Here is a 17,414-nt window from a genome sequence, read left to right as displayed (position 1 = left end):
TTGCAGGTTGTGTTTTGCATAAAACAAGATTTGGCAGCAGTGGGCTTTGAACCCACGCATCCTAAAGAGACTGGAGCCTTAATCCAGCGCCTTAGCCCGCTCGGCCACGCTACCTGGTCATTGACAGCGGCAACAGAAATCGCAAAGGGGCATCATCACCAATGCCTAGTGGGAAAATTGTATTCAAAGAGTCGAGGCTGAAACACATTTTAAGGTCGTCATTACGTAAAAAAGGCAGTTGATACCGGCGGGATTTGAACCCAAACCTCCAAAGAATGCAGAGACTTAATTCGGCACCAACGACCACCCGGCCCCTTTACCAATATGTTCGAGCGCTTCCAGAAATGGCCAATGGGCATCATCACCAGGAGCTTGTCGTGAAATGATTTTAATTGTGTCGAAGCTAACACAAATATTTTGCAGGTTGTGTTTTACATAAAACAAGATTTGGCAGCGGTGGGATTTGAACCTACGCCTACAAAGAGAGTGGAGCCTTAATCCAGCGCCTTAGACCGCTCGGCCACGCTTCCTGGTCAATGACAGCAGAAACAGAAATCGCAAAGGGGTATTGTCATAAAAAGCTAGTGTTGAAGTTGTATTAAAAGCGTCGTGGCTGAAACACCTTTTTAAGTTCGTCATTCCGTAAAAAAGGCAGTTGATACCGGCGGGATTTGAACCCAAACCTCCAAAGAATGCAGAGACTTAATTCGGCACCAACGTCCACCCGGCCCTTTGCCAATATGTTCGAGCGCTTCCAGAAATGGCCAATGGGCATCATCACCAGGAGCTTGTCGTGAAATGATTTCAATTGTGTCGAAGCTAAAACAAATATTTTGCAGGTTGTGTTTTACATAAAACAAGATTTGGCAGCGGTGGGATTTGAACCCACGCCTCCAAAGAGAGTGGTGCCTTATTCCAGCGCCTTAGACCGCTCGGCCACGCTACTTGGTAATTGACAGCAGCAACAGAAATCGCAAAGGGGCATCATCACCAATGACTAGTGCGAAAATTGTATTCAAAGAGTCGTGGCTGAAACACATTTTAAGGTCGTCTATTACGTAAAAAAAGGCAGTTGGTACCGGCGGGATTTGAACCCAAACCTCTAAAGAATGCAGAGACTTAATTCGGCACCAACGACCACCCGGCCCTTTACCAATACTTTCGAAGCGCTTCCAGAAATGGCCAATGGGCATCATCACCAGGAGCTTGTCGTGAAATGATTTCAATTGTGTCGAAGCTAAAACAAATATTTTGCAGGTTGTGTTTTACATAAAACAGGATTTGGCAGCAGTGGGATTTGAACCCACGCCTCCAAAGAGACTGGAGCCTTAATCCAGCGCCTTAGACCGCTCGGCCACGCTACCTGGTAATTGACAGCAGCAACAGAAATCGCAAAGGGGCATCATCACCAATGACTAGTGGGAAAATTGTATTCAAAGAGTCGTGGCTGAAACACATTTTAAGGTCGTCATTACGTAAAAAAAGGCAGTTGGTACCGGCGGGATTTGAACCCAAACCTCCAAAGAATGCAGAGACTTAATTAGGCACAAACGTCCACCCGGCCCTTTACCAATACGTTCGAAGCGCTTCCAGAAATGGCCAATGGGCATCATCACCAGGAGCTTGTCGTGAAATGATTTTAATTGTGTCGAAGCTAAAACAAATATTATGCAGGTTGTGTTTTACATAAAACAAGATTTGGCAGCGGTGGGATTTGAACCCACGCCTCCAAAGAGACTGGAGCCTTAATCCAGCGCCTTAGACCGCTCGGCCACGCTACCTGGTCATTTTCAGCATCAAACAGAAATCGCAAAGGGGCATCATCACCAATGCCTAGTGGGAAAATTGTATTCAAAGAGTCGAGGCTGAAACACATTTTAAGGTCGTCATTACGTAAAAAAGGCAGTTGATACCGGCGGGATTTGAACCCAAACCTCCAAAGAATGCAGAGACTTAATTCGGCACCAACGTCCACCCGGCCCTTTGCCAATATGTTCGAGCGCTTCCAGAAATGGCCAATGGGCATCATCACCAGGAGCTTGTCGTGAAATGATTTCAATTGTGTCGAAGCTAAAACAAATATTTTGCAGGTTGTGTTTTACATAAAACAAGATTTGGCAGCGGTGGGATTTGAACCCACGCCTCCAAAGAGAGTGGTGCCTTATTCCAGCGCCTTAGACCGCTCGGCCACGCTACTTGGTAATTGACAGCAGCAACAGAAATCGCAAAGGGGCATCATCACCAATGACTAGTGCGAAAATTGTATTCAAAGAGTCGTGGCTGAAACACATTTTAAGGTCGTCTATTACGTAAAAAAAGGCAGTTGGTACCGGCGGGATTTGAACCCAAACCTCTAAAGAATGCAGAGACTTAATTCGGCACCAACGACCACCCGGCCCTTTACCAATACTTTCGAAGCGCTTCCAGAAATGGCCAATGGGCATCATCACCAGGAGCTTGTCGTGAAATGATTTCAATTGTGTCGAAGCTAAAACAAATATTTTGCAGGTTGTGTTTTACATAAAACAGGATTTGGCAGCAGTGGGATTTGAACCCACGCCTCCAAAGAGACTGGAGCCTTAATCCAGCGCCTTAGACCGCTCGGCCACGCTACCTGGTCATTGACAGCAGCAACAGAAATCGCAAAGGGGCATCATCACCAATGCCTAGTGGGAAAATTGTATTCAAAGAGTCGAGGCTGAAACACATTTTAAGGTCGTCATTACGTAAAAAAGGCAGTTGATACCGGCGGGATTTGAACCCAAACCTCCAAAGAATGCAGAGACTTAATTCGGCATCAACTACCACCCGGCCCCTTTACCATTATGTTCGAGCGCTTCCAGAAATGGCCAATGGGCATCATCACCAGGAGCTTGTCGTGAAATGATTTCAATTGTGTCGAAGCTAAAACAAATATTTTGCAGGTTGGGTTTTACATAAAACAAGATTTGGCAGCGGTGGGATTTGAACCCACGCCTCCAAAAAGAGTGGAGCCTTATTCCAGCGCCTTAGACCGCTCGGCCACGCTACCTGGTAATTGACAGCAGCAACAGAAATCGCAAAGGGGCATCATCACCAATGACTAGTGGGAAAATTGTATTCAAAGAGTCGTGGCTGAAACACATTTTAAGGTCGTCATTACGTAAAAAAAGGCAGTTGGTACCGGCGGGATTTAAACCCAAACCTCCAAAGAATGCAGAGACTTAATTCGGCACAAACGTCCACCCGGCCCTTTGCCAATATGTTCGAGCGCTTCCAGAAATGGCCAATGGGCATCATCACCAGGAGCTTGTCGTGAAATGATTTCAATTGTGTCGAAGCTAAAACAAATATTTTGCAGGTTGTGTTTTACATAAAACAAGATTTGGCAGCGGTGGGATTTGAACCCACGCCTCCAAAGAGAGTGGTGCCTTATTCCAGCGCCTTAGACCGCTCGGCCACGCTACCTGGTAATTGACAGCAGCAACAGAAATCGCAAAGGGGCATCATCACCAATGACTAGTGGGAAAATTGTATTCAAAGAGTCGTGGCTGAAACACATTTTAAGGTCGTCCATTACGTAAAAAAAGGCAGTTGGTACCGGCGGGATTTGAACCAAAACCTCTAAAGAATGCAGAGACTTAATTCGGCACAAACGTCCACCCGGCCCTTTACCAATACGTTCGAAGCGCTTCCAGAAATGGCCAATGGGCATCATCACCAGGAGCTTGTCGTGAAATGATTTTAATTGTGTCGAAGCTAAAACAAATATTTTGCAGGTTGTGTTTTACATAAAACAAGATTTGGCAGCGGTGGGATTTGAACCCACGCCTCCAAAGAGACTGGAGCCTTAATCCAGCGCCTTAGACCGCTCGGCCACGCTACCTGGTCATTGACAGCAGAAACAGAAATCGCAAAGGGGCATTGTCATAAAAAGCTAGTGTTAAAGTTGTATTAAAAGCGTCGTGGCTGAAACACATTTTAAGTTCGTCATTCCTTAAAAAAGGCAGTTGGTACCGGCGGGATTTGAACCCAAACCTCCAAAGAATGCAGAGACTTAATTCGGCACCAACGACCACCCGGCCCCTTTACCAATATGTTCGAGCGCTTCCAGAAATGGCCAATGGGCATCATCACCAGGAGCTTGTCGTGAAATAATTTCAATTGTGTCGAAGCTAAAACAAATATTTTGCAGGTTGTGTTTTACATAAAACAGGATTTGGCAGCAGTGGGATTTGAACCCACGCCTCCAAAGAGACTGGAGCCTTAATCCAGCGCCTTAGACCGCTCGGCCACGCTACCTGGTCATTGACAGCAGCAACAGAAATCGCAAAGGGGCATCATCACCAATGCCTAGTGGGAAAATTGTATTCAAAGAGTCGAGGCTGAAACACATTTTAAGGTCGTCATTACGTAAAAAAGGCAGTTGATACCGGCGGGATTTGAACCCAAACCTCCAAAGAATGCAGAGACTTAATTCGGCATCAACTACCACCCGGCCCCTTTACCATTATGTTCGAGCGCTTCCAGAAATGGCCAATGGGCATCATCACCAGGAGCTTGTCGTGAAATGATTTCAATTGTGTCGAAGCTAAAACAAATATTTTGCAGGTTGGGTTTTACATAAAACAAGATTTGGCAGCGGTGGGATTTGAACCCACGCCTCCAAAAAGAGTGGAGCCTTATTCCAGCGCCTTAGACCGCTCGGCCACGCTACCTGGTAATTGACAGCAGCAACAGAAATCGCAAAGGGGCATCATCACCAATGACTAGTGGGAAAATTGTATTCAAAGAGTCGTGGCTGAAACACATTTTAAGGTCGTCATTACGTAAAAAAAGGCAGTTGGTACCGGCGGGATTTAAACCCAAACCTCCAAAGAATGCAGAGACTTAATTCGGCACAAACGTCCACCCGGCCCTTTACCAATACGTTCGAAGCGCTTCCAGAAATGGCCAATGGGCATCATCACCAGGAGCTTGTCGTGAAATTATTTTAATTGTGTCGAAGCTAAAACAAATATTTTGCAGGTTGTGTTTTACATAAAACAAGATTTGGCAGAGGTGGGATTTGAACCCACGCCTCCAAAGAGACTGGAGCCTTAATCCAGCGCCTTAGACCGCTCGGCCACGCTACCTGGTCATTGACAGCAGAAACAGAAATCGCAAAGGGGCATTGTCATAAAAAGCTAGTGTTAAAGTTGTATTAAAAGCGTCGTGGCTGAAACACATTTTTAAGTTCGTCATTCCTTAAAAAAGGCTGTTGGTACCGGCGGGATTTGAACCCAAACCTCAAAAGAATGCAGAGACTTAATTCGGCACCAACGACCACCCGGCCCCTTTACCAATATGTTCGAGCGCTTCCAGAAATGGCCAATGGGCATCATCACCAGGAGCTTGTCGTGAAATGATTTCAATTGTGTCGAAGCTAAAACAAATATTTTGCAGGTTGCGTTTTACATAAAACAAGATTTGGCAGCGGTGGGATTTGAACCCACGCCTCCAAAGAGAGTGGAGCCTTATTCCAGCGCCTTAGACCGCTCGGCCACGCTACCTGGTAATTGACAGGAGCAACAGAAATCGCAAAGGGGCATCATCACCAATGACTAGTGGAAAAATTGTATTCAAAGAGTCGTGGCTGAAACACATTTTAAGGTCTTCATTACGTAAAAAAAGGCAGTTGGTACCGGCGGGATTTAAACCCAAACCTCCAAAGAATGCAGAGACTTAATTCGGCACAAACGTCCACCCGGCCCTTTACCAATACGTTCGAAGCGCTTCCAGAAATGGCCAATGGGCATCATCACCAGGAGCTTGTCGTGAAATTATTTTAATTGTGTCGAAGCTAAAACAAATATTTTGCAGGTTGTGTTTTACATAAAACAAGATTTGCCAGCGGTGGGATTTGAACCCACGCCTCCAAAGAGACTGGAGCCTTAATCCAGCGCCTTAGACCGCTCGGCCACGCTACCTGGTCGTTGATAGCAGCAACAGAAATCGCAAAGAGGCATCATCACCAATAGCTAGTGGGAAAATTGTATTAAAAGCGTCGTGGCTGAAACACCTTTTTAAGTTCGTCATTCCGTAAAAAAGGCAGTTGATACCGGCGGGATTTGAACCCAAACCTCCAAAGAATGCAGAGACTTAATTCGGCACCAACGTCCACCCGGCCCTTTGCCAATATGTTCGAGCGCTTCCAGAAATGGCCAATGGGCATCATCACCAGGAGCTTGTCGTGTAATGATTTCAATTGTGTCGAAGCTAAAACAAATATTTTGCAGGTTGTGTTTTACATAAAACAAGATTTGGCAGAGGTGGGATTTGAACCCACGCCTCCAAAGAGACTGGAGCCTTAATCCAGCGCCTTAGACCGCTCGGCCACGCTACCTGGTCATTGACAGCAGAAACAGAAATCGCAAAGGGGCATTGTCATAAAAAGCTAGTGTTAAAGTTGTATTAAAAGCGTCGTGGCTGAAACACATTTTTAAGTTCGTCATTCCTTAAAAAAGGCTGTTGGTACCGGCGGGATTTGAACCCAAACCTCAAAAGAATGCAGAGACTTAATTCGGCACCAACGACCACCCGGCCCCTTTACCAATATGTTCGAGCGCTTCCAGAAATGGCCAATGGGCATCATCACCAGGAGCTTGTCGTGAAATGATTTCAATTGTGTCGAAGCTAAAACAAATATTTTGCAGGTTGTGTTTTACATAAAACAAGATTTGGCAGCGGTGGGATTTGAACCCACGCCTCCAAAGAGAGTGGAGCCTTATTCCAGCGCCTTAGACCGCTCGGCCACGCTACCTGGTAATTGACAGGAGCAACAGAAATCGCAAAGGGGCATCATCACCAATGACTAGTGGGAAAATTGTATTCAAAGAGTCGTGGCTGAAACACATTTTAAGGTCTTCATTACGTAAAAAAAGGCAGTTGGTACCGGCGGGATTTAAACCCAAACCTCCAAAGAATGCAGAGACTTAATTCGGCACAAACGTCCACCCGGCCCTTTACCAATACGTTCGAAGCGCTTCCAGAAATGGCCAATGGGCATCATCACCAGGAGCTTGTCGTGAAATTATTTTAATTGTGTCGAAGCTAAAACAAATATTTTGCAGGTTGTGTTTTACATAAAACAAGATTTGGCAGCGGTGGGATTTGAACCCACGCCTCCAAAGAGACTGGAGCCTTAATCCAGCGCCTTAGACCGCTCGGCCACGCTACCTGGTCGTTGATAGCAGCAACAGAAATCGCAAAGAGGCATCATCACCAATAGCTAGTGGGAAAATTGTATTAAAAGCGTCGTGGCTGAAACACCTTTTTAAGTTCGTCATTCCGTAAAAAAGGCAGTTGATACCGGCGGGATTTGAACCCAAACCTCCAAAGAATGCAGATACTTAATTCGGCACCAACGTCCACCCGGCCCTTTGCCAATATGTTCGAGCGCTTCCAGAAATGGCCAATGGGCATCATCACCAGGAGCTTGTCGTGTAATGATTTCAATTGTGTCGAAGCTAAAACAAATATTTTGCAGGTTGTGTTTTACATAAAACAAGATTTGGCAGCGGTGGGATTTGAACCCACGCCTCCAAAGAGAGTGGAGCCTTATTCCAGCGCCTTAGACCGCTCGGCCACGCTACCTGGTAATTGACAGCAGCAACAGAAATCGCAAAGGGGCATCATCACCAATGACTAGTGGGAAAATTGTATTCAAAGAGTCGTGGCTGAAACACATTTTAAGGTCGTCCATTACGTAAAAAAAGGCAGTTGGTACCGGCGGGATTTGAACCCAAACCTCTAAAGAATGCAGAGACTTAATTCGCACAAACGTCCACCCGGCCCTTTACCAATACGTTCGAAGCGCTTCCAGAAATGGCCAATGGGCATCATCACCAGGAGCTTGTCGTGAAATGATTTGAATTGTGTCGAAGCTAAAACAAATATTTTGCAGGTTGTGTTTTACATAAAACAAGATTTGGCAGCGGTGGGATTTGAACCCACGCCTCCAAAGAGACTGGAGCCTTAATCCAGCGCCTTAGACCACTCGGCCACGCTACCTGGTCATTGACAGCAGAAACAGAAATCGCAAAGGGGCATTGTCATAAAAAGCTAGTGTTAAAGTTGTATTAAAAGCGTCGTGGCTGAAACACATTTTTAAGTTCGTCATTCCTTAAAAAAGGCTGTTGGTACCGGCGGGATTTGAACCCAAACCTCAAAAGAATGCAGAGACTTAATTCGGCACCAACGACCACCCGGCCCCTTTACCAATATGTTCGAGCGCTTCCAGAAATGGCCAATGGGCATCATCACCAGGAGCTTGTCGTGAAATGATTTCAATTGTGTCGAAGCTAAATCAAATATTTTGCAGGTTGTGTTTTACATAAAACAAGATTTGGCAGCGGTGGGATTTGAACCCACGCCTCCAAAGAGAGTGGAGCCTTATTCCAGCGCCTTAGACCGCTCGGCCACGCTACCTGGTAATTGACAGGAGCAACAGAAATCGCAAAGGGGCATCATCACCAATGACTAGTGGGAAAATTGTATTCAAAGAGTCGTGGCTGAAACACATTTTAAGGTCTTCATTACGTAAAAAAAGGCAGTAGGTACCGGTGGGATTTAAACCCAAACCTCCAAAGAATGCAGAGACTTAATTCGGCACAAACGTCCACCCGGCCCTTTACCAATACGTTCGAAGCGCTTCCAGAAATGGCCAATGGGCATCATCACCAGGAGCTTGTCGTGAAATGATTTTAATTGTGTCGAAGCTAAAACAAATATTTTGCAGGTTGTGTTTTACATAAAACAAGATTTGGCAGCGGTGGGATTTGAACCCACGCCTCCAAAGAGACTGGAGCCTTAATCCAGCGCCTTAGACCGCTCGGCCACGCTACCTGGTCATTGACAGCAGAAACAGAAATCGCAAAGGGGCATTGTCATAAAAAGCTAGTGTTAAAGTTGTATTAAAAGCGTCGTGGCTGAAACACATTTTTAAGTTCGTCATTCCTTAAAAAAGGCTGTTGGTACCGGCGGGATTTGAACCCAAACCTCAAAAGAATGCAGAGACTTAATTCGGCACCAACGACCACCCGGCCCCTTTACCAATATGTTCGAGCGCTTCCAGAAATGGCCAATGGGCATCATCACCAGGAGCTTGTCGTGAAATGATTTCAATTGTGTCGAAGCTAAATCAAACATTTTGCAGGTTGTGTTTTACATAAAACAAGATTTGGCAGCGGTGGGATTTGAACCCACGCCTCCAAAGAGAGTGGAGCCTTATTCCAGCGCCTTAGACCGCTCGGCCACGCTACCTGGTAATTGACAGCAGCAACAGAAATCGCAAAGGGGCATCATCACCAATGACTAGTGGGAAAATTGTATTCAAAGAGTCGTGGCTGAAACACATTTTAAGGTCGTCCATTACGTAAAAAAAGGCAGTTGGTACCGGCGGGATTTGAACCCAAACCTCTAAAGAATGCAGAGACTTAATTCGGCACAAACGTCCACCCGGCCCTTTACCAATACGTTCGAAGCGCTTCCAGAAATGGCCAATGGGCATCATCACCAGGAGCTTGTCGTGAAATGATTTTAATTGTGTCGAAGCTAAAACAAATATTTTGCAGGTTGTGTTTTACATAAAACAAGATTTGGCAGCGGTGGGATTTGAACCCACGCCTCCAAAGAGACTGGAGCCTTAATCCAGCGCCTTAGACCGCTCGGCCACGCTACCTGGTCATTGACAGCAGAAACAGAAATCGCAAAGGGGCATTGTCATAAAAAGCTAGTGTTAAAGTTGTATTAAAAGCGTCGTGGCTGAAACACATTTTTAAGTTCGTCATTCCTTAAAAAAGGCTGTTGGTACCGGCGGGATTTGAACCCAAACCTCAAAAGAATGCAGAGACTTAATTCGGCACCAACGACCACCCGGCCCCTTTACCAATATGTTCGAGCGCTTCCAGAAATGGCCAATGGGCATCATCACCAGGAGCTTGTCGTGAAATGATTTCAATTGTGTCGAAGCTAAAACAAACATTTTGCAGGTTGTGTTTTACATAAAACAAGATTTGGCAGCGGTGGGATTTGAACCCACGCCTCCAAAGAGAGTGGAGCCTTATTCCAGCGCCTTAGACCGCTCGGCCACGCTACCTGGTAATTGACAGCAGCAACAGAAATCGCAAAGGGGCATCATCACCAATGACTAGTGGGAAAATTGTATTCAAAGAGTCGTGGCTGAAACACATTTTAAGGTCGTCCATTACGTAAAAAAAGGCAGTTGGTACCGGCGGGATTTGAACCCAAACCTCTAAAGAATGCAGAGACTTAATTCGGCACAAACGTCCACCCGGCCCTTTACCAATACGTTCGAAGCGCTTCCAGAAATGGCCAATGGGCATCATCACCAGGAGCTTGTCGTGAAATGATTTGAATTGTGTCGAAGCTAAAACAAATATTTTGCAGGTTGTGTTTTACATAAAACAATATTTGGCAGCGGTGGGATTTGAACCCACGCCTCCAAAGAGACTGGAGCCTTAATCCAGCGCCTTAGACCGCTCGGCCACGCTACCTGGTCATTGACAGCAGAAACAGAAATCGCAAAGGGGCATTGTCATAAAAACCTAGTGTTAAAGTTGTATTAAAAGCGTCGTGGCTGAAACACATTTTTAAGTTCGTCATTCCTTAAAAAAGGCTGTTGGTACCGGCGGGATTTGAACCCAAACCTCAAAAGAATGCAGAGACTTAATTCGGCACCAACGACCACCCGGCCCCTTTACCAATATGTTCGAGCGCTTCCAGAAATGGCCAATGGGCATCATCACCAGGAGCTTGTCGTGAAATGATTTCAATTGTGTCGAAGCTAAAACAAATATTTTGCAGGTTGTGTTTTACATAAAACAAGATTTGGCAGCGGTGGGATTTGAACCCACGCCTCCAAAGAGAGTGGAGCCTTATTCCAGCGCCTTAGACCGCTCGGCCACGCTACCTGGTAATTGACAGGAGCAACAGAAATCGCAAAGGGGCATCATCACCAATGACTAGTGGGAAAATTGTATTCAAAGAGTCGTGGCTGAAACACATTTTAAGGTCTTCATTACGTAAAAAAAGGCAGTTGGTACCGGCGGGATTTAAACCCAAACCTCCAAAGAATGCAGAGACTTAATTCGGCACAAACGTCCACCCGGCCCTTTACCAATACGTTCGAAGCGCTTCCAGAAATGGCCAATGGGCATCATCACCAGGAGCTTGTCGTGAAATTATTTTAATTGTGTCGAAGCTAAAACAAATATTTTGCAGGTTGTGTTTTACATAAAACAAGATTTGGCAGCAGTGGGATTTGAACCCACGCCTCCAAAGAAACTGGAGCCTTAATCCAGCGCCTTAGACCGCTCGGCCACGCTACCTGGTTGTTGATAGCAGCAACAGAAATCGCAAAGAGGCATCATCACCAATAGCTAGTGGGAAAATTGTATTAAAAGCGTCGTTGCTGAAACACCTTTTTAAGTTCGTCATTCCGTAAAAAAGGCAGTTGCTACCGGCGGGATTTGAACCCAAACCTCTAAAGAATGCAGAGACTTAATTCGGCACCAACGTCCACCCGGCCCTTTGCCAATATGTTCGAGCGCTTCCAGAAATGGCCAATGGGCATCATCACCAGGAGCTTGTCGTGAAATGATTTCAATTGTGTCGAAGCTAAAACAAATATTTTGCAGGTTGTGTTTTACATAAAACAAGATTTGGCAGCGGTGGGATTTGAACCCACGCCTCCAAAGAGAGTGGAGCCTTATTCCAGCGCCTTAGACCGCTCGGCCACGCTACCTGTTAATTGACAGCAGCAACAGAAATCGCAAAGGGGCATCATCACCAATGACTAGTGGGAAAATTGTATTCAAAGAGTCGTGGCTGAAACACATTTTAAGGTCGTCCATTACGTAAAAAAAGGCAGTTGGTACCGGCGGGATTTGAACCCAAACCTCTAAAGAATGCAGAGACTTAATTCGGCACAAACGTCCACCCGGCCCTTTACCAATACGTTCGAAGCGCTTCCAGAAATGGCCAATGGGCATCATCACCAGGAGCTTGTCGTGAAATGATTTTAATTGTGTCGAAGCTAAAACAAATATTTTGCAGGTTGTGTTTTACATAAAACAAGATTTGGCAGCGGTGGGATTTGAACCCACGCCTCCAAAGAGACTGGAGCCTTAATCCAGCACCTTTGACCGCTCGGCCACGCTACCTGGTCGTTGACAAGAGCAACAGAAATCGCAAAGAGGCATCATCACCAATAGCTAGTGGGAAAATTGTATTAAAAGCGTCGTGGCTGAAACACATTTTTAAGTTCGTCATTCCTTAAAAAAGGCTGTTGGTACCGGCGGGATTTGAACCCAAACCTCAAAAGAATGCAGAGACTTAATTCGGCACCAACGACCACCCGGCCCCTTTACCAATATGTTCGAGCGCTTCCAGAAATGGCCAATGGGCATCATCACCAGGAGCTTGTCGTGAAATGATTTCAATTGTGTCGAAGCTAAAACAAATATTTTGCAGGTTGTGTTTTACATAAAACAAGATTTGGCAGCGGTGGGATTTGAACCCACGCCTCCAAAGAGAGTGGAGCCTTATTCCAGCGCCTTAGACCGCTCGGCCACGCTACCTGGTAATTGACAGGAGCAACAGAAATCGCAAAGGGGCATCATCACCAATGACTAGTGGGAAAATTGTATTCAAAGAGTCGTGGCTGAAACACATTTTAAGGTCTTCATTACGTAAAAAAAGGCAGTTGGTACCGGCGGGATTTAAACCCAAACCTCCAAAGAATGCAGAGACTTAATTCGGCACAAACGTCCACCCGGCCCTTTACCAATACGTTCGAAGCGCTTCCAGAAATGGCCAATGGGCATCATCACCAGGAGCTTGTCGTGAAATTATTTTAATTGTGTCGAAGCTAAAACAAATATTTTGCAGGTTGTGTTTTACATAAAACAAGATTTGGCAGCAGTGGGATTTGAACCCACGCCTCCAAAGAAACTGGAGCCTTAATCCAGCGCCTTAGACCGCTCGGCCACGCTACCTGGTTGTTGATAGCAGCAACAGAAATCGCAAAGAGGCATCATCACCAATAGCTAGTGGGAAAATTGTATTAAAAGCGTCGTTGCTGAAACACCTTTTTAAGTTCGTCATTCCGTAAAAAAGGCAGTTGCTACCGGCGGGATTTGAACCCAAACCTCTAAAGAATGCAGAGACTTAATTCGGCACCAACGTCCACCCGGCCCTTTGCCAATATGTTCGAGCGCTTCCAGAAATGGCCAATGGGCATCATCACCAGGAGCTTGTCGTGAAATGATTTCAATTGTGTCGAAGCTAAAACAAATATTTTGCAGGTTGTGTTTTACATAAAACAAGATTTGGCAGCGGTGGGATTTGAACCCACGCCTCCAAAGAGAGTGGAGCCTTATTCCAGCGCCTTAGACCGCTCGGCCACGCTACCTGGTAATTGACAGCAGCAACAGAAATCGCAAAGGGGCATCATCACCAATGACTAGTGGGAAAATTGTATTCAAAGAGTCGTGGCTGAAACACATTTTAAGGTCGTCCATTACGTAAAAAAAGGCAGTTGGTACCGGCGGGATTTGAACCCAAACCTCTAAAGAATGCAGAGACTTAATTCGGCACAAACGTCCACCCGGCCCTTTACCAATACGTTCGAAGCGCTTCCAGAAATGGCCAATGGGCATCATCACCAGGAGCTTGTCGTGAAATGATTTTAATTGTGTCGAAGCTAAAACAAATATTTTGCAGGTTGTGTTTTACATAAAACAAGATTTGGCAGCGGTGGGATTTGAACCCACGCCTCCAAAGAGACTGGAGCCTTAATCCAGCACCTTTGACCGCTCGGCCACGCTACCTGGTCGTTGACAAGAGCAACAGAAATCGCAAAGAGGCATCATCACCAATAGCTAGTGGGAAAATTGTATTAAAAGCGTCGTGGCTGAAACACCTTTTTAAGTTCGTCATTCCGTAAAAAAGGCAGTTGATACCGGCGGGATTTGAACCCAAACCTCCAAAGAATGCAGAGACTTAATTCGGCACCAACGACCACCCGGCCCCTTTACCAATATGTTCGAGCGCTTCCAGAAATGGCCAATGGGCATCATCACCAGGAGCTTGTCGTGAAATGATTTCAATTGTGTCGAAGCTAAAACAAATATTTTGCAGGTTGTGTTTTACATAAAACAAGATTTGGCAGCGGTGGGATTTGAACCAACGCCTCCAAAGAGAGTGGAGCCTTATTCCAGCGCCTTAGACCACTCGGCCACGCTACCTGGTAATTGACAGCAGCAACAGAAATCGCAAAGGGACATCATCACCAATGACTAGTGGGAAAATTGTATTCAAAGAGTCGTGGCTGAAACACATTTTAAGGTCGTCATTACGTAAAAAAGGCAGTTGGTATCGGCGGGATTTAAACCCAAACCTCCAAAGAATGCAGAGACTTAATTCGGCACAAACGTCCACCCGGCCCTTTACCAATACGTTCGAAGCGCTTCCAGAAATGGCCAATGGGCATCATCACCAGGAGCTTGTCGTGAAATGATTTTAATTGTGTCGAAGCTAAAACAAATATTTTGCAGGTTGTTTTTTACATAAAACAAGATTTGGCAGCGGTGGGATTTGAACCCACGCCTCCAAAGAGACTGGAGCCTTAATCCAGCGCCTTAGACCGATCGGCCACGCTACCTGGTCGTTGACAGCAGCAACAGAAATCGCAAAGAGGCATCATCACCAATAGCTAGTGGGAAAATTGTATTAAAAGCGTCGTGGCTGAAACACCTTTTTAAGTTCGTCATTCCGTAAAAAAGGCAGTTGATACCGGCGGGATTTGAACCCAAACCTCCAAAGAATGCAGAGACTTAATTCGGCACCAACGTCCACCCGGCCCTTTGCCAATATGTTCGAGCGCTTCCAGAAATGGCCAATGGGCATCATCACCAGGAGCTTGTCGTGAAATGATTTCAATTGTGTCGAAGCTAAAACAAATATTTTGCAGGTTGTGTTTTACATAAAACAAGATTTGGCAGCAGTGGGATTTGAACAAACGCCTCCAAAGAGAGTGGAGCCTTAATCCAGCGCCTTAGACCGCTCGGCCACGCTACCTGGTCATTGACAGCAGAAACAGAAATCGCAAAGGGGCATTGTCATAAAAAGCTAGTGTTAAAGTTGTATTAAAAGCGTCGTGGCTGAAACACATTTTTAAGTTCGTCATTCCTTAAAAAAGGCTGTTGGTACCGGCGGGATTTGAACCCAAACCTCAAAAGAATGCAGAGACTTAATTCGGCACCAACGACCACCCGGCCCCTTTACCAATATGTTCGAGCGCTTCCAGAAATGGCCAATGGGCATCATCACCAGGAGCTTGTCGTGAAATGATTTCAATTGTGTCGAAGCTAAATCAAATATTTTGCAGGTTGTGTTTTACATAAAACAAGATTTGGCAGCGGTGGGATTTGAACCCACGCCTCCAAAGAGAGTGGAGCCTTATTCCAGCGCCTTAGACCGCTCGGCCACGCTACCTGGTAATTGACAGGAGCAACAGAAATCGCAAAGGGGCATCATCACCAATGACTAGTGGGAAAATTGTATTCAAAGAGTCGTGGCTGAAACACATTTTAAGGTCTTCATTACGTAAAAAAAGGCAGTTGGTACCGGCGGGATTTAAACCCAAACCTCCAAAGAATGCAGAGACTTAATTCGGCACAAACGTCCACCCGGCCCTTTACCAATACGTTCGAAGCGCTTCCAGAAATGGCCAATGGGCATCATCACCAGGAGCTTGTCGTGAAATTATTTTAATTGTGTCGAAGCTAAAACAAATATTTTGCAGGTTGTGTTTTACATAAAATAAGATTTGGCAGCAGTGGGATTTGAACCCACGCCTCCAAAGAGACTGGAGCCTTAATCCAGCGCCTTAGACCGCTCGGCCACGCTACCTGGTTGTTGATAGCAGCAACAGAAATCGCAAAGAGGCATCATCACCAATAGCTAGTGGGAAAATTGTATTAAAAGCGTCGTTGCTGAAACACCTTTTTAAGTTCGTCATTCCGTAAAAAAGGCAGTTGCTACCGGCGGGATTTGAACCCAAACCTCTAAAGAATGCAGAGACTTAATTCGGCACCAACGTCCACCCGGCCCTTTGCCAATATGTTCGAGCGCTTCCAGAAATGGCCAATGGGCATCATCACCAGGAGCTTGTCGTGAAATGATTTCAATTGTGTCGAAGCTAAAACAAATATTTTGCAGGTTGTGTTTTACATAAAACAAGATTTGGCAGCGGTGGGATTTGAACCAACGCCTCCAAAGAGAGTGGAGCCTTATTCCAGCGCCTTAGACCACTCGGCCACGCTACCTGGTAATTGACAGCAGCAACAGAAATCGCAAAGGGACATCATCACCAATGACTAGTGGGAAAATTGTATTCAAAGAGTCGTGGCTGAAACACATTTTAAGGTCGTCATTACGTAAAAAAAGGCAGTTGGTATCGGCGGGATTTAAACCCAAACCTCCAAAGAATGCAGAGACTTAATTCGGCACAAACGTCCACCCGGCCCTTTACCAATACGTTCGAAGCGCTTCCAGAAATGGCCAATGGGCATCATCACCAGGAGCTTGTCGTGAAATGATTTTAATTGTGTCGAAGCTAAAACAAATATTTTGCAGGTTGTGTTTTACATAAAACAAGATTTGGCAGCGGTGGGATTTGAACCCACGCCTCCAAAGAGACTGGAGCCTTAATCCAGCGCCTTAGACCGATCGGCCACGCTACCTGGTCGTTGACAGCAGCAACAGAAATCGCAAAGAGGCATCATCACCAATAGCTAGTGGGAAAATTGTATTAAAAGCGTCGTGGCTGAAACACCTTTTTAAGTTCGTCATTCCGTAAAAAAGGCAGTTGATACCGGCGGGATTTGAACCCAAACCTCCAAAGAATGCAGAGACTTAATTCGGCACCAACGTCCACCCGGCCCTTTGCCAATATGTTCGAGCGCTTCCAGAAATGGCCAATGGGCATCATCACCAGGAGCTTGTCGTGAAATGATTTCAATTGTGTCGAAGCTAAAACAAATATTTTGCAGGTTGTGTTTTACATAAAACAAGATTTGGCAGCAGTGGGATTTGAACAAACGCCTCCAAAGAGAGTGGAGCCTTAATCCAGCGCCTTAGACCGCTCGGCCACGCTACCTGGTCATTGACAGCAGAAACAGAAATCGCAAAGGGGCATTGTCATAAAAAGCTAGTGTTAAAGTTGTATTAAAAGCGTCGTGGCTGAAACACATTTTTAAGTTCGTCATTCCTTAAAAAAGGCTGTTGGTACCGGCGGGATTTGAACCCAAACCTCAAAAGAATGCAGAGACTTAATTCGGCACCAACGACCACCCGGCCCCTTTACCAAT

At 45.7% G+C, this 17,414-nt stretch overlaps 20 non-coding genes across 20 annotated transcripts; all 20 read right to left on the bottom strand.

Moving 5' to 3' along the window:
* Window positions 1-1,282: 1,282 nt before the first annotated feature.
* TRNAL-AAG (transfer RNA leucine (anticodon AAG)) lies at window positions 1,283-1,364 on the bottom strand. Its single transcript has one exon. It is a non-coding gene; the product is annotated as a tRNA-Leu (tRNA).
* Window positions 1,365-1,699: 335 nt separating this feature from the next.
* On the bottom strand, window positions 1,700-1,781 carry TRNAL-AAG (transfer RNA leucine (anticodon AAG)). The gene has a single exon. It is a non-coding gene; the product is annotated as a tRNA-Leu (tRNA).
* Window positions 1,782-2,533: 752 nt separating this feature from the next.
* Window positions 2,534-2,615, bottom strand: TRNAL-AAG (transfer RNA leucine (anticodon AAG)). Its single transcript has one exon. It is a non-coding gene; the product is annotated as a tRNA-Leu (tRNA).
* A 1,168-nt stretch (window positions 2,616-3,783) lies between these two features.
* TRNAL-AAG (transfer RNA leucine (anticodon AAG)) lies at window positions 3,784-3,865 on the bottom strand. Its single transcript has one exon. It is a non-coding gene; the product is annotated as a tRNA-Leu (tRNA).
* A 334-nt stretch (window positions 3,866-4,199) lies between these two features.
* On the bottom strand, window positions 4,200-4,281 carry TRNAL-AAG (transfer RNA leucine (anticodon AAG)). The gene has a single exon. It is a non-coding gene; the product is annotated as a tRNA-Leu (tRNA).
* A 751-nt stretch (window positions 4,282-5,032) lies between these two features.
* Window positions 5,033-5,114, bottom strand: TRNAL-AAG (transfer RNA leucine (anticodon AAG)). The gene has a single exon. It is a non-coding gene; the product is annotated as a tRNA-Leu (tRNA).
* A 752-nt stretch (window positions 5,115-5,866) lies between these two features.
* On the bottom strand, window positions 5,867-5,948 carry TRNAL-AAG (transfer RNA leucine (anticodon AAG)). Its single transcript has one exon. It is a non-coding gene; the product is annotated as a tRNA-Leu (tRNA).
* Window positions 5,949-6,282: 334 nt separating this feature from the next.
* On the bottom strand, window positions 6,283-6,364 carry TRNAL-AAG (transfer RNA leucine (anticodon AAG)). Its single transcript has one exon. It is a non-coding gene; the product is annotated as a tRNA-Leu (tRNA).
* Window positions 6,365-7,116: 752 nt separating this feature from the next.
* TRNAL-AAG (transfer RNA leucine (anticodon AAG)) lies at window positions 7,117-7,198 on the bottom strand. Its single transcript has one exon. It is a non-coding gene; the product is annotated as a tRNA-Leu (tRNA).
* Window positions 7,199-7,949: 751 nt separating this feature from the next.
* TRNAL-AAG (transfer RNA leucine (anticodon AAG)) lies at window positions 7,950-8,031 on the bottom strand. The gene has a single exon. It is a non-coding gene; the product is annotated as a tRNA-Leu (tRNA).
* A 752-nt stretch (window positions 8,032-8,783) lies between these two features.
* TRNAL-AAG (transfer RNA leucine (anticodon AAG)) lies at window positions 8,784-8,865 on the bottom strand. The gene has a single exon. It is a non-coding gene; the product is annotated as a tRNA-Leu (tRNA).
* Window positions 8,866-9,618: 753 nt separating this feature from the next.
* Window positions 9,619-9,700, bottom strand: TRNAL-AAG (transfer RNA leucine (anticodon AAG)). Its single transcript has one exon. It is a non-coding gene; the product is annotated as a tRNA-Leu (tRNA).
* A 753-nt stretch (window positions 9,701-10,453) lies between these two features.
* Window positions 10,454-10,535, bottom strand: TRNAL-AAG (transfer RNA leucine (anticodon AAG)). Its single transcript has one exon. It is a non-coding gene; the product is annotated as a tRNA-Leu (tRNA).
* Window positions 10,536-11,287: 752 nt separating this feature from the next.
* Window positions 11,288-11,369, bottom strand: TRNAL-AAG (transfer RNA leucine (anticodon AAG)). Its single transcript has one exon. It is a non-coding gene; the product is annotated as a tRNA-Leu (tRNA).
* Window positions 11,370-12,121: 752 nt separating this feature from the next.
* On the bottom strand, window positions 12,122-12,203 carry TRNAL-AAG (transfer RNA leucine (anticodon AAG)). Its single transcript has one exon. It is a non-coding gene; the product is annotated as a tRNA-Leu (tRNA).
* Window positions 12,204-12,955: 752 nt separating this feature from the next.
* On the bottom strand, window positions 12,956-13,037 carry TRNAL-AAG (transfer RNA leucine (anticodon AAG)). The gene has a single exon. It is a non-coding gene; the product is annotated as a tRNA-Leu (tRNA).
* Window positions 13,038-13,789: 752 nt separating this feature from the next.
* On the bottom strand, window positions 13,790-13,871 carry TRNAL-AAG (transfer RNA leucine (anticodon AAG)). Its single transcript has one exon. It is a non-coding gene; the product is annotated as a tRNA-Leu (tRNA).
* A 751-nt stretch (window positions 13,872-14,622) lies between these two features.
* Window positions 14,623-14,704, bottom strand: TRNAL-AAG (transfer RNA leucine (anticodon AAG)). Its single transcript has one exon. It is a non-coding gene; the product is annotated as a tRNA-Leu (tRNA).
* A 1,168-nt stretch (window positions 14,705-15,872) lies between these two features.
* On the bottom strand, window positions 15,873-15,954 carry TRNAL-AAG (transfer RNA leucine (anticodon AAG)). Its single transcript has one exon. It is a non-coding gene; the product is annotated as a tRNA-Leu (tRNA).
* A 751-nt stretch (window positions 15,955-16,705) lies between these two features.
* Window positions 16,706-16,787, bottom strand: TRNAL-AAG (transfer RNA leucine (anticodon AAG)). The gene has a single exon. It is a non-coding gene; the product is annotated as a tRNA-Leu (tRNA).
* Window positions 16,788-17,414: the final 627 nt, after the last annotated feature.

This window comes from Lampetra fluviatilis, chromosome 60 (assembly GCF_964198595.1).
Source record: "Lampetra fluviatilis chromosome 60, kcLamFluv1.1, whole genome shotgun sequence".
In the NCBI taxonomy this organism is placed as follows: domain Eukaryota; kingdom Metazoa; phylum Chordata; class Hyperoartia; order Petromyzontiformes; family Petromyzontidae; genus Lampetra; species Lampetra fluviatilis.
This window is presented reverse-complemented; position numbering and strand designations above follow the sequence as displayed.